The sequence below is a fragment of the Larus michahellis genome, chromosome 22 (assembly GCF_964199755.1).
Source record: "Larus michahellis chromosome 22, bLarMic1.1, whole genome shotgun sequence".
In the NCBI taxonomy this organism is placed as follows: Eukaryota; Metazoa; Chordata; class Aves; order Charadriiformes; family Laridae; genus Larus; species Larus michahellis.
Window position 1 is genome coordinate 6030748 of NC_133917.1, and position 10784 is coordinate 6041531.

General features: G+C 47.6%; 1 long non-coding RNA gene across 1 annotated transcript; it reads left to right on the plus strand.

Annotated features, from left to right (window-relative positions):
* Nucleotides 1–527: 527 nt before the first annotated feature.
* Nucleotides 528–4067, plus strand: LOC141734010 (uncharacterized). The gene is made up of 6 exons (XR_012584432.1): nt 528–569; nt 1312–1414; nt 1491–2251; nt 2721–2795; nt 3004–3462; nt 3602–4067. It is a non-coding gene; the product is annotated as an uncharacterized LOC141734010 (long non-coding RNA).
* The last annotated feature ends 6717 nt before the right edge of the window (nt 4068–10784 follow it).

Consider the following 10784-nt stretch of genomic DNA (forward strand, 5'->3'; position numbering starts at 1 on the left):
TATTTTGTAATTTGTTTCCTTGCTTCTTTAATCATGGATGCTTTTAAGATTTTCTGTCTACATTTATCTCCTTTGCCGTCTTTATTTTTAATTATTTCTCATCCTTCCTTAGTGCCTTTTGTTTTTAGATTTTCTTTCTACGTGTTTTAAGTTCGCTGTTTCTATTTTTTAATTTTTTCCTTATTTTCTTAATCCCTGTTACTTACATAATTTTATGTTTGAGCTCTTTCCCTCAGAAACCTGTCCTCGGGTTTGTTTGTGCCTCAGAGCTCTCTTATCATCCTCTGCGCCATCTAGGATGCTTCCATTTGGTCCCCGGCCTCCTGAGGACGTCTGTACTCTGTTCCAGTACCCCCCGGACTTCCTCCTCATGTCCCTGTACCTTCTTCGGTCTCTCTGGCCCATTCAGGACCCCTCTCGTGGTGTCACGACAGCTATAGATGCCTTCAAGGTTGCCCTTAGCACATCTTCAGCTTTGTCTTGGACCTCGCACACCCCTCTCTTTCCCTCAGAAGGCTTCCCAACTCCATATCTGTGAGCTGGTGTCCGACACTGAAGTTTTGCTTAGCGTAAGTACCTAGACTGGCGAAGCCTTACCTGCGAGATGTAACCTAGCAGCATAGCAAACTTTGTCTGAACTCCTCCTTAGTTCAAGAAGGATGGATGGTAGTTGTGTTTTACTTTGATACATTGTAACTTAACTAACACAATGAAATTCCATAAGTGACGTTAATGAAGATTATATGCTTAACATTGTGAATAACAGTGACCGTTATGACCAAAGGAAAGGGAACTCTAATTCTTGGAAATGAAGAAAGGGACATTTCTATCCCGACGGTCCCCCAGGTCTTCTTGCCTGACGGTGACCTCAGTCCGGATGTCATCCTTCTTGCTGAGAGTTTTCTCTCATCTTTGTGGTGTGTTGTTTTTAGCGTTCTGTGTAGCGTCGGTCTGTGACTGTGTGTCTGGCTCGGAGCCTTGCTGCCTGGGTGTGTAGAGTCCAGGGCAGGCAGAATAGTGATGAGAGTCTGTAGTTAATATGTGGATCTGTCAAGAAGTGGGGCTCCTTCCCTGACGGCTCGGGAGAAGAGAAGGGGTTTCTAAAGTTTTGGTGCTGGGGGATGGCTAGGAAAGGGGTGTGGGTTCATGAGTCTTTCTCGGACAGGTTTTGCAGTTGGGTTTGGGTATTGATGGGGTCTGGTCTGTTCTAGCCTCTTGCATTTGAGGTGAGCCAGATAATAGCGAGGAGGAGCACAGAACTGGTGATTTCACAGAAATGCAATGGTAACGTTGTGTTTCTTGGCATCTTAGGTGCCGTGAATAATTGTCGCTGCAGCTTTGGCCTCCAGAATCGGTGTGGAGCAGGCGAGCGGAACGCCACGGCGTTTGGGAGGATGCGGGTGTTGCGGAAGAGGTTGGCATCTCCTCTCAAGGTGCTTATTGCTGGTGCTGTGGCTGCTTGTGAGATTTTTTTTTTTTTCCTTTTGCAGAGGAAGAGGAGGAACTTGGTGACTGCAGGCAGATATCAGATGGCTGTTTTTTTGTGGATTGCGTCAAGGATGGATTCCAACCCCCGACCCTCCAAAAGATAAGTTGAGAGACCGATGCCGGAGAGGGGCCAAGGGGACAAGGTTGACAGCTGCAAAAAGGGGTCTTTGAAGTTAGCATAGTGGTGAGGGCTGTCCCTGGGCACAGTCTCCTTTGGGCAGGTCAAGGATGTGGCTTACTGCTCAGCGTGATGCTAGCGCATCCCGGGCAGCGCGGTTCCAGCCTGTGTCTGTTGTCGTGTCGTTCGTGTGGTCCGTGTTCTGCGTTGTAGACATTTCTCGGGTCTCGAGGTCACCTTTAAGCTCCAGGAGCACGACGTGGCGCCTCGGGCACCCTCCCTAGGGTCTCGAATGCCTGCACCTGTGGGCATAGCACCAATCGGCTGCCGTTTTTCTTGCTTTAGAAGCTTAAACCATAGATTGGTCTTGTGTCTCAGAAGCTTCTGGACGGCCCACTTCGGCAACTGGGACTTCTTCCCTATGTCATTAACGTTCTTAGGTCTTGAAGCCAGGCTTCCTGCACATACATCTTATCAGTCTTGACAGTCCCTTCTTATCACAGATGGTGACGTTCTACACTTTGTTTCAGGGGCTTCCACAGAGCCTCTTCACATCACCGCCACGGTCTCCAGGTCTTCTTGCCCGACGGTGACGTCCGTCCAGGACGTCATCCTTCTTGCTGAGAGTTTTCTCTCACCCTTGAGGTGCGTTGTTTTTAGCGTTCTGTGTAGTGTTGGTCTGTGCTTGTGTGTGTGTGTCTGGCTCGGAGCCCCCCCTGCCCGGGTGTGTAGAGTCCAGGGCGGGCAGAATAGTGATGAGAGTCTATAGTTAATATGCGGATCTGTTGAGACTGAGGCAAAGGCTGTGTAGTCATCTGTAATTGATTAGCTCTCAGTAGGTTATGGGGATGGGTGTTTCATTAGTGCATGTTGGCATAAGCAGAGCAAAGTTTGGAGAGGCTGTTTATGATTAGTGAAGGAGATAATATCTCAAAGATGTTTAGGCTGCTTTGTGTGGGGTGTAATGTTTGTGGGCTGGCTTTTTTTTTTGATGGCAGGCTGTAGTTGGACCTAGTTGAACCGTGTTTCTAAGTAGAAACAAGACCTTTGGAATTAAGCTGCTGCTCTGCATCAGGGTAATGTTTGATATTGTGTGGGTTTTTTTTTTTTTTAGATGCAGAAAGACGAGACGGGCAGAGCAACGCAGGGGAACCGAGAGGAGCTCCGTACGAAGGTGGCTTGGCATGAGGTATTAAAGGGAAGATCTGACCGGTGGCTCCATGAATACAATTGGGCAATTCTTCTTTTTTTTTCATGTGAATGTGAGGTTGCATAGCCATGTGCGAATGTGCTGGACTGAGGCACAACAGAACCAGTTTTCATTTCAGTAATTCTACTTTTCAGGTAAGTCTCTTCCAACTAACTGAACTCTCTGAAAATAATGACATATTTTTCAGGTAGTATCCACTTCCAGAGCGCTAAGACCTTATGTTTACACTTAACATGAAGGGATGCTATGCAGAGAGGCCCTTGCTTATACCTATTGCTATAACAACACAGCTCAGCTAACCTTTATATATGCCCTGTTGGAGGGTTGGATCAGAAAAGGGTAGATGGGTCGCACCCATGGTGAAGAGTAGATGGGACCGGTGACCCGAATCTGACTGATGGGCTATCGCATCCCATCCTCATCACGCTCAGTATAAAAGCGGAGGCATCGAAGGGGTCAGTACCTTTCCTTCAACGGCTGGCGTCCGAGGACTCTTCTGTCTGTTTGACATCCTTCGATCCCCATCCATGCATTTGTGCTACCAGATCCAGAATCCAGTTCCAATCCGTCGCCAAGTCCAGTCTCGGACTTTGCTCGTGCCTGCCAGAGAAGCGATGGTCATCCTGGGCGCTCAATACTGGGTTGGGTATATATTTTATCTATTTTATTGTTTTCCTGTTATTGTTGTTTCTCCTCGGTATAACTTTTCTGTTTATATTTCATTATGAAAGAGTTCAGTTTCTCTTTCAGCCCCTAAGTCTCCCTCCCATTCTTTCCTTCCTCAGGAGAGAAGTTAAAAGAAAGCATCTGTCTCTCGTTTTAATGCCCAGCCTAAGCTGCAACAGCAACGATGGTTAGGGCACCGGAGCGGACTCGGCCGAGGAAAGCGGCAGGCTAGAGCATCGGCTCTTTCTCATCCTGTTGTATTACAGGCGGCACACAAGCCTCTGCTTACGCTCTGTCCGTCGGTCCTATCCAGAACGTAGTTCTGGCAGAAGTCGGGTAATACGCGGGGTCTCGATAGAAGTGACGTGTGGGATTTTCTTTACAAGGAAACTGAAGGACATTGAGTCTTGATAAAAACGTGGTTATTGGGCTTAATGGTCTACTTGCCTATGGAAGTTAGGATGATGTCTTTCTCTTTCTGTCTACGCCCTGCAAAAGTTTAATTAAGTTTACGTACCTACCGGGCCCCGTTGCTGACACAATTGATGTAGTTGTAATAAAAGAGCATGTATTGTCATTTCCTCTAAGGGTCGCTTTCTCTGTTTTGGTGTTTTGCATGCTGTACTTCTCAGGCCTGTGAGGAAAGGAGCAGCTGCTCCTCTGGCAGGCTCTATGCCTTGTGGAGGTCAGCCTGGTCCCTTTCCCAGGGGATGGTGGGAAGGGCGGTGGGCAGGGCCCGGGGTATATAAACCACAGCCTCTGCTGGGGCAGCTCATTCTGCTGCCAGGCATCTCCAGGGTTAGAGCTCCACTGGTCCTTCAGTCGCTCGCAACTTTGGAGGTGCCTCAGCTACTTGGGCGGAGATGTTATCCCATTTAGAGAATCGCAGGTAAGAAGCTGGAGGTGGTAAGACCTTAAGGACCAGGTGAGGTCTGGCAGCATGTATAGTAGAGAGCGGTCTTGTATGCTGCTTCTCTTCCTTGTGGTTTTTCAGGTCAGTCATGTTGTAATGAGTGTTCAGAGGTGGTGAGATGGCTTAACGGTATGGTTTTCTTTATTCCAGGTGCGGTGTGTTTTCCTGGAATCCCTGTCTGTATTGAAGATGGAACTTTGGGTTTTTTTTCCACCGGTTTTGCTGAATTCCAGGTAAATAATGATAGCACTTTTCTTAATCAGGCAGATGATGAGATTACTTCACAGGGCTTGGGTGTGCATCTTGTCTGCAGTCTTAGGTGGAGTTTTTGCATTTTTCAAGAAAGCAGCAGGGACATAAGGTATAATGTCTTTCAGGGTGTGGGACGCCTCATCGCCTTCCCCCATGGTGCGCAGGGTTTCGCTGTGTCCCTGGAGCCTTTGCGGCTTGCGGCAGGCCCCTGGTGTAGGTCGGGTCAGGGCTTCGCTGACTCTGTGTGTCTTTAGCAGGGCCCAGAGTCTGTGGGAAGATGGGAGATAGGAGGTGCCTGGCGAAGGCGGGGCTCGGAAGAGCAGCTTCCAAGGAACAGCCAATGCCGGGGGGTCGGGCCGGCAAATACAGGGTGGGAGCTGTGGGGAAGAAGTGGGGCTCCTTCCCTCATGGCTCAGGGAGAAGAGAGGGGCTTTCTAAAGTTTTGGTACTGAGGGATGGTTAGGAAAGGGGTGTGCGTTCACAAGTCTCTCGGACAGGTTTTGCCGTTGGGTTTGGGTGTCGACGGAGCCTGGTCTGTTCTAGGCTCTTGCATTTGAGGCGAGCTGGATAGTATCGAGGAGGAGCATGGGACTGGTGGTTTGGCAGAAGCGCAATGGTAATGTTGTGTTTCTTAGTATCTTAAGTGCCGTGAATAACTATCACGGCAGCCTCGGACTCTGGAATCATCACGGAGCAGGCGAGCGGAACGCCAAGGTGTTGGTGAGGCTGAGGGTGTTGTGGGAGAGGTTGGTATCTCCTCTGAGGATGCTTATGGCTGGTGCTGTGGCTACTTCTGGGATTTTTTTTTTCTTTTCCTTTTGCAGAGGAAGAGGAGGGACCTGGTGACAGTGGGAATGTATTGGATGGCTGGTTTTGCTGGACAGCACCAGGGAAGGATTCAGATGTCCGGCCCTCCGAAAGCTAAGTTGAGAGTCAGGCACTGGAGAGGGGCGGAGGTGGACAATTGCCAAATGGGAGCTTTGATGTTAGCGTAGTGAGGAGGGCTGTCCCGGGGCACGGTCTCCTTTGGGCAGGTCAAGGATGTTGTTTACTGTTCGGCATGATGTTAGCGCATCCTGGGCGGGGCAGTTCCAGCCTGTGTCTGTTGTCGTGTCGTTCATATGGTCCGTGTTTTGCATCTTAGCCCTTTTTTGGGTCTCGAGATCATCTTTAAGGTCCAGGAGCCTGACGTGGGGCATTGGGTTTCATCCTTAGGGTCTTGAACGCTCGGACCTGTGGGCATAGCTCCATTTGGCTGCCGCTCTTCTTGCATTAGAAACTTAAAGCGTGCATCAGTCTTGTATCTTGGAAGTTTCCGCACGGCCCACTTCCACGACTGGGACTTCTTCCCTGCATCGTTACGTTCTTAGGTCTTGAAGCCGGGCTTCCTGCACGTCTATCTTATTGGGGTTGACAGTCCCTTCTTATTATGTACTATCATGTTCTACACTTTGTTTCAGGGGGTTCCGTAGAGCATCTTCACGTTGACATCGTCACGATCCCCCAGATTTTCTTGCACGATGCTGACTTTGGTCCTGTTGTCATCTTTCTTGATGAGAATTTTCTCTCGTCTTTGAGTGGCATCATTTGCAGTGTTCTGTGTAGCATCTGTCTGCAGCTGTGAGTGTTTGGCTCGGGGCTGCCCTGCCCGGGCGCATAGTGTCCAGGGTGGGTGGAATCATGTGGAGAGTCTATATGTATTATATGAATCTATGTAGATCGGGGCAAAGGTGTTAGAGTTATCTCAGGGTAGCCATCAGGACGTTGTGTGGACAGCTCTTGCATTTTTGTTGTTTGGGAAGATCAGAGGCATGTTGGAAATGCAATACAGCAGTAATGAAGAGGAGTTCATGTCGAAGAGGGTATGGCTGCTTTTTGTGCGGATTTTTTTTTTTGTAATTTTCTTCATGTAAGATTGTATTTGGATCTTAGGTGGTATTTGTAAAAGGTGCAAGACTTTGTTATTATGACCCTATTGCTCTGCCTCAAGGTGATTTCTTTGATGTTCTTGCAGATGCAGCGGGACAAGCTTGGCAGGGCAGCATAGGAGAGGGGAGCAATGTAAGAAGGTGAATCAGCACATGGTATTAGAGAGAAGATGTGGCTTTGAGTACTGTATGTATTGGTTCTTTTCAATTTGAAGTTTTGAAGAAATGAATGACACGGGATGTGGGGATGGGGATGAGTCAGTCAAGGTCAGCAGCGGCGGGCGGGCTGAAGTATCACATCTTTCTCAGAGGGAGTAACTTTCAAGTTTTAAGGAACCCATGTCAGTTGGGTTTTACAGGTGGTTTGCAAACCTTCAGGTTGCATGCCTCAGGGGAGGACGGGTGGGCAAGGTGAGGGAGCGGGAGATGGGAATTTGGTAGGGCTTTGGGCGGTATCTCAGCATGAGTTTCTTCAGTTGGTGTGACACGCAGGGTCAGAGGGGTGATGCTGCACGCCCACTGAGTAGTCCCAGCAAGTGAGGCGGTTGTGGACACGTTGGTGTCTAATAGCTCAGTACTATATTGCAGCTCACTGGAGTGTTTGTCTTTGGTTTTGCAGGTGCTGCACGCCTCTGGAGCCAGACGAGCGTTTGAGGTGAGCTGGGTAGTAGAGAGGTAACACATGGGGGGTGGTGGTTTCCCGTAAGCTCAACAGTAATATTGTGTGTCTAGCTGTCTTAGGTGCCAGAACCAGGGAGCGCCGCATCGTCCGAATCTGGAATCTGTGTGGAGCAGGTGAGCAGAAGGGTATGGTGCATCTGATGTGGGGGATATTGCAGTACAACTTAGTGTTGACAGATGCGATGGTGCCTGATGGCACCATTTTGTGGAAATTGGGGTTCCCTTGTTTGTTTTTGCAGATGATGAAGAGGAAACTCAGTGACTCCAGGATGCATCGATTTGACATATGGTAATCTATCTTTTTTTTTTCTTGTCGAGCAGGTCTCCAGAGTCCTGCCCCTCAGAAAGGGAAGTTGAGGTACCGGCAGTGGAGCTTCCTGGGGGAGGGGACAGGGTTGGAAATAGCAGTGAGGCATTTAAAAGTGAGCGCAGCGCTCCAGGCTGTCCAGGAACGGTCCCCTTCAGGCACGCAAGCGGAGCGGTAATTGTCCTGATGGTATGTGACACTATCTTGCATTGTACTGCCTTGTATTGTGTTTTGTCTGGAATTGTATCGCTCTGTAGTTTTCCCGTCTGCTGTCTCAGACGGTCCGGCATGGTAACGCCTGTATTCCATTACGTCTTACACTGTATTGCTCATTCATTGTCTTCACTGCAATCTGAGTCTGTCACGTTGTACCGTTCGCTACATTGTTACTCTGATGGATTGTTCTGCATCTGACTGTACTGCATTGCTGGGCTCTGTGTTGTTTTTGCATTGCTCTGTAACTGTCTTGGCTGCTGTCTGAGACTGTCTCGCATTGTCTGCTTAGGTATTTTTTGTTTTGTATTGTATTTTGTATTTGAAATAGTATTGCATTGCCCGGCTCCATATCGGTTTTGCATCATAGCGCCCCGTAGTTGTCCTGACTGCCAGGTCGGACTGTGTTGCGTCATATAGTTCTGTATTTTGTTTGGCGTTGCATCATTCTGTACTATAAATTGTATCACTTTGCCTACCCATATCTCGGTTTTGCGTCGTATCGCTTTGTCATTGTCTTGACTGCTATCTGAGACAATCAGGCACGGTACCCTTCCATATTTTGTTTTGAATTGCATTGTTGCATATTTGAAATCTGTTGCCTCACCTGGCCATGTTTTGGTTTTGCAGCGTCTCGCTTGGTCATCGTCTTGACTGCAATATGATATATTGTCACCGTACCGCACAGTATGGTAGATTTTTTTTATTTGGTTGTTCTTCCTTTGACCTCGTCTTGCGTTGTTCTGCCCTGTATCACGGTACGTCTCGAATCGTTTTGGTCTGTCACTGTTTTGACTGTCACGTGAGACACTGTAGCATTGTATCCTTAGGTATTTTGTTTTGTATTTGAAGGTTGTGTATTTGAAATTGTATTGCATTTTTTGGTGCTATTTAGGTTTTGCATCGCATCACTCTATTTTCCTTAATCGCCATCTGAAACCATCTCGCACGGTATTGTTCCATATGTTGTTTCTTTAACGGGTTGTTTTGTATGTGACCGTATATTGTGTTGTCGGGCAGGGCGTTGTTTTTGCCTTATATTGCTCTAATTTTCCGTGATCGCCATCGGGGATGGTTTTGCAGGGTACCGCCCCATATCGTGTTTCGTCTTGCGTTGTATTGCCCTGTAATTGTCTCGACCGCCATCTGAGATCGTCTGCCATTGTAAGCACTGTATTACGGGTTTTTTGATTCATTTTTAAGTTACCCTATGTATTTTATTGTATTGCCCTGTATTGTGTTACGTCTTGCATGGTATTGCTCTGTATATGTCTTGACTGCCATCTGAGACTGTGGAGTTGTACTGTTTGATATGTTGTTTCTGGAACGGATTGTTCTGTATCTGACCACATATTGCATTGCCGGGCAGCGTGTTGTTTTTGCATTACGTTGCTCAGTAATTTCCTCGACTGCCATTTGAGATGGTCTTGCGTCGTACGCTTAAGAATTCGGTTTCGTATTATGTTCTTGTGTATTTGAAGTAGTATTGCTCTGCCTGGCTCAGTTATCGGTTTCGCATCGTGTTGCCCCATCATGCTCTTGACTGCTATGTGATGTATTCTGGCATCGTACCACACTGTATTGTGTTTTTTTTAAGTGGTTGTTTTTTGACTGTGTAATGCCTTGTACCGCCCTCTATTGTGTTACATCTCACGTTATATTGCCCCATTTTAGTCTTGACTGCCTTCTGATCCATTCTAGTATTACACTTCAACATATTCTGGGTTTTTTAATCGGTTGTTCTTTATCTGGCTGTGTATTGCCTTGTTACTGCCTCGTATTGTGTTGTGTCTTGCATTGTATTGCTCTGTCACTGTCTTGACGGTCATGTTACACATTCTGCCCTAGGACTGCACTGTATTGTGACTTCTTTAATGGGTTGTTGTTTCTTTGACTGTGTATTGCCTGGTAGCGCCCCATATCGAGTTACGTCTTGCCTTCTATTGCTCTGTCATTGTGTTGACTGACCTCTGATATATTCTACCATTGTATGGCGCTCTACTGTCAATTCCTTCATTGGCTGTTCTTTATTTGATTGTATGTTGCCTTGTACCGCCCTGTGTAATGTTAGGTCTTGCATTGTATTGCCCTGTCGTTGTCTTGCCGGTTATTTTAGACTGTCTGGCACTGTATTGTGCAATATCTAACCAGTTGTTTGTTATTTGACCACTGTTGCGATGTGACCCCCCCCTTTTTCCTCCAGGCTGCTGCTCAAGCTATAACGACCAGCGAGAGTTGCTACGAGTGTCACTTGAACTTTGTGGGATGGCTGGCAACAGAGTCAAAGCACTATAAGTCAGTTAGCTTGCTATATAACTAGTGGACAGACCAAGAGCCCTTTGAGCTCTCTTGCAACGCAGCGGCCTGTTCGCCAGCATCTCCCCTTGAGCGGGGACACTCACTTAAGGTTCTGGTCTTCAAGGCTGAGAGACGACTTGCCGCAACAGATTCTGGGTAAGTGACTAATAGCATGCCAAACTTCGCGATTTAGCTCAGTGATATAATGGATTGATGCCGCAGCTAAAATCCTTTAGAGGTAAATGGTTGCCCAAGTCCGGGGCAAGGATTAGATCCAGCCGCGCCTAGACTCCTCCCTGAGAAGGAGTTTAGAAAGCAAGGGGGTCCTTTCCGAGCCTCGTGACTCAACGGGAGGGTTTCCCTAACAGCTAGTGTGACCCTGGCTTCTATGCTGTAAATAATCTGGTGAAGCGCCGTCACATGCGCTGCTGCCTTTGTTGAATCACTGTGTTGATGTTTCTAAATGTTTCTCTACTTTTCTCTTAAGAGTAAAGTTAATTGCTCTGCCTGCCACAACCGTGTATTGCCTTGTCTGGCCCCATATTGTGTTATGTCTTGCATTGTATTGCCCTGTCGTCTTGACGGTCACTTGAGAGATTCTGTCCTAGGACTGGACTGTATTGTGATGTCTTTCATGGGTTGTTGTTTCGTTGCGTATTGCCTTGTAGTGCCCCATATGGTGTTAAGTCTTGCGTTGTACCGCTCTGTTG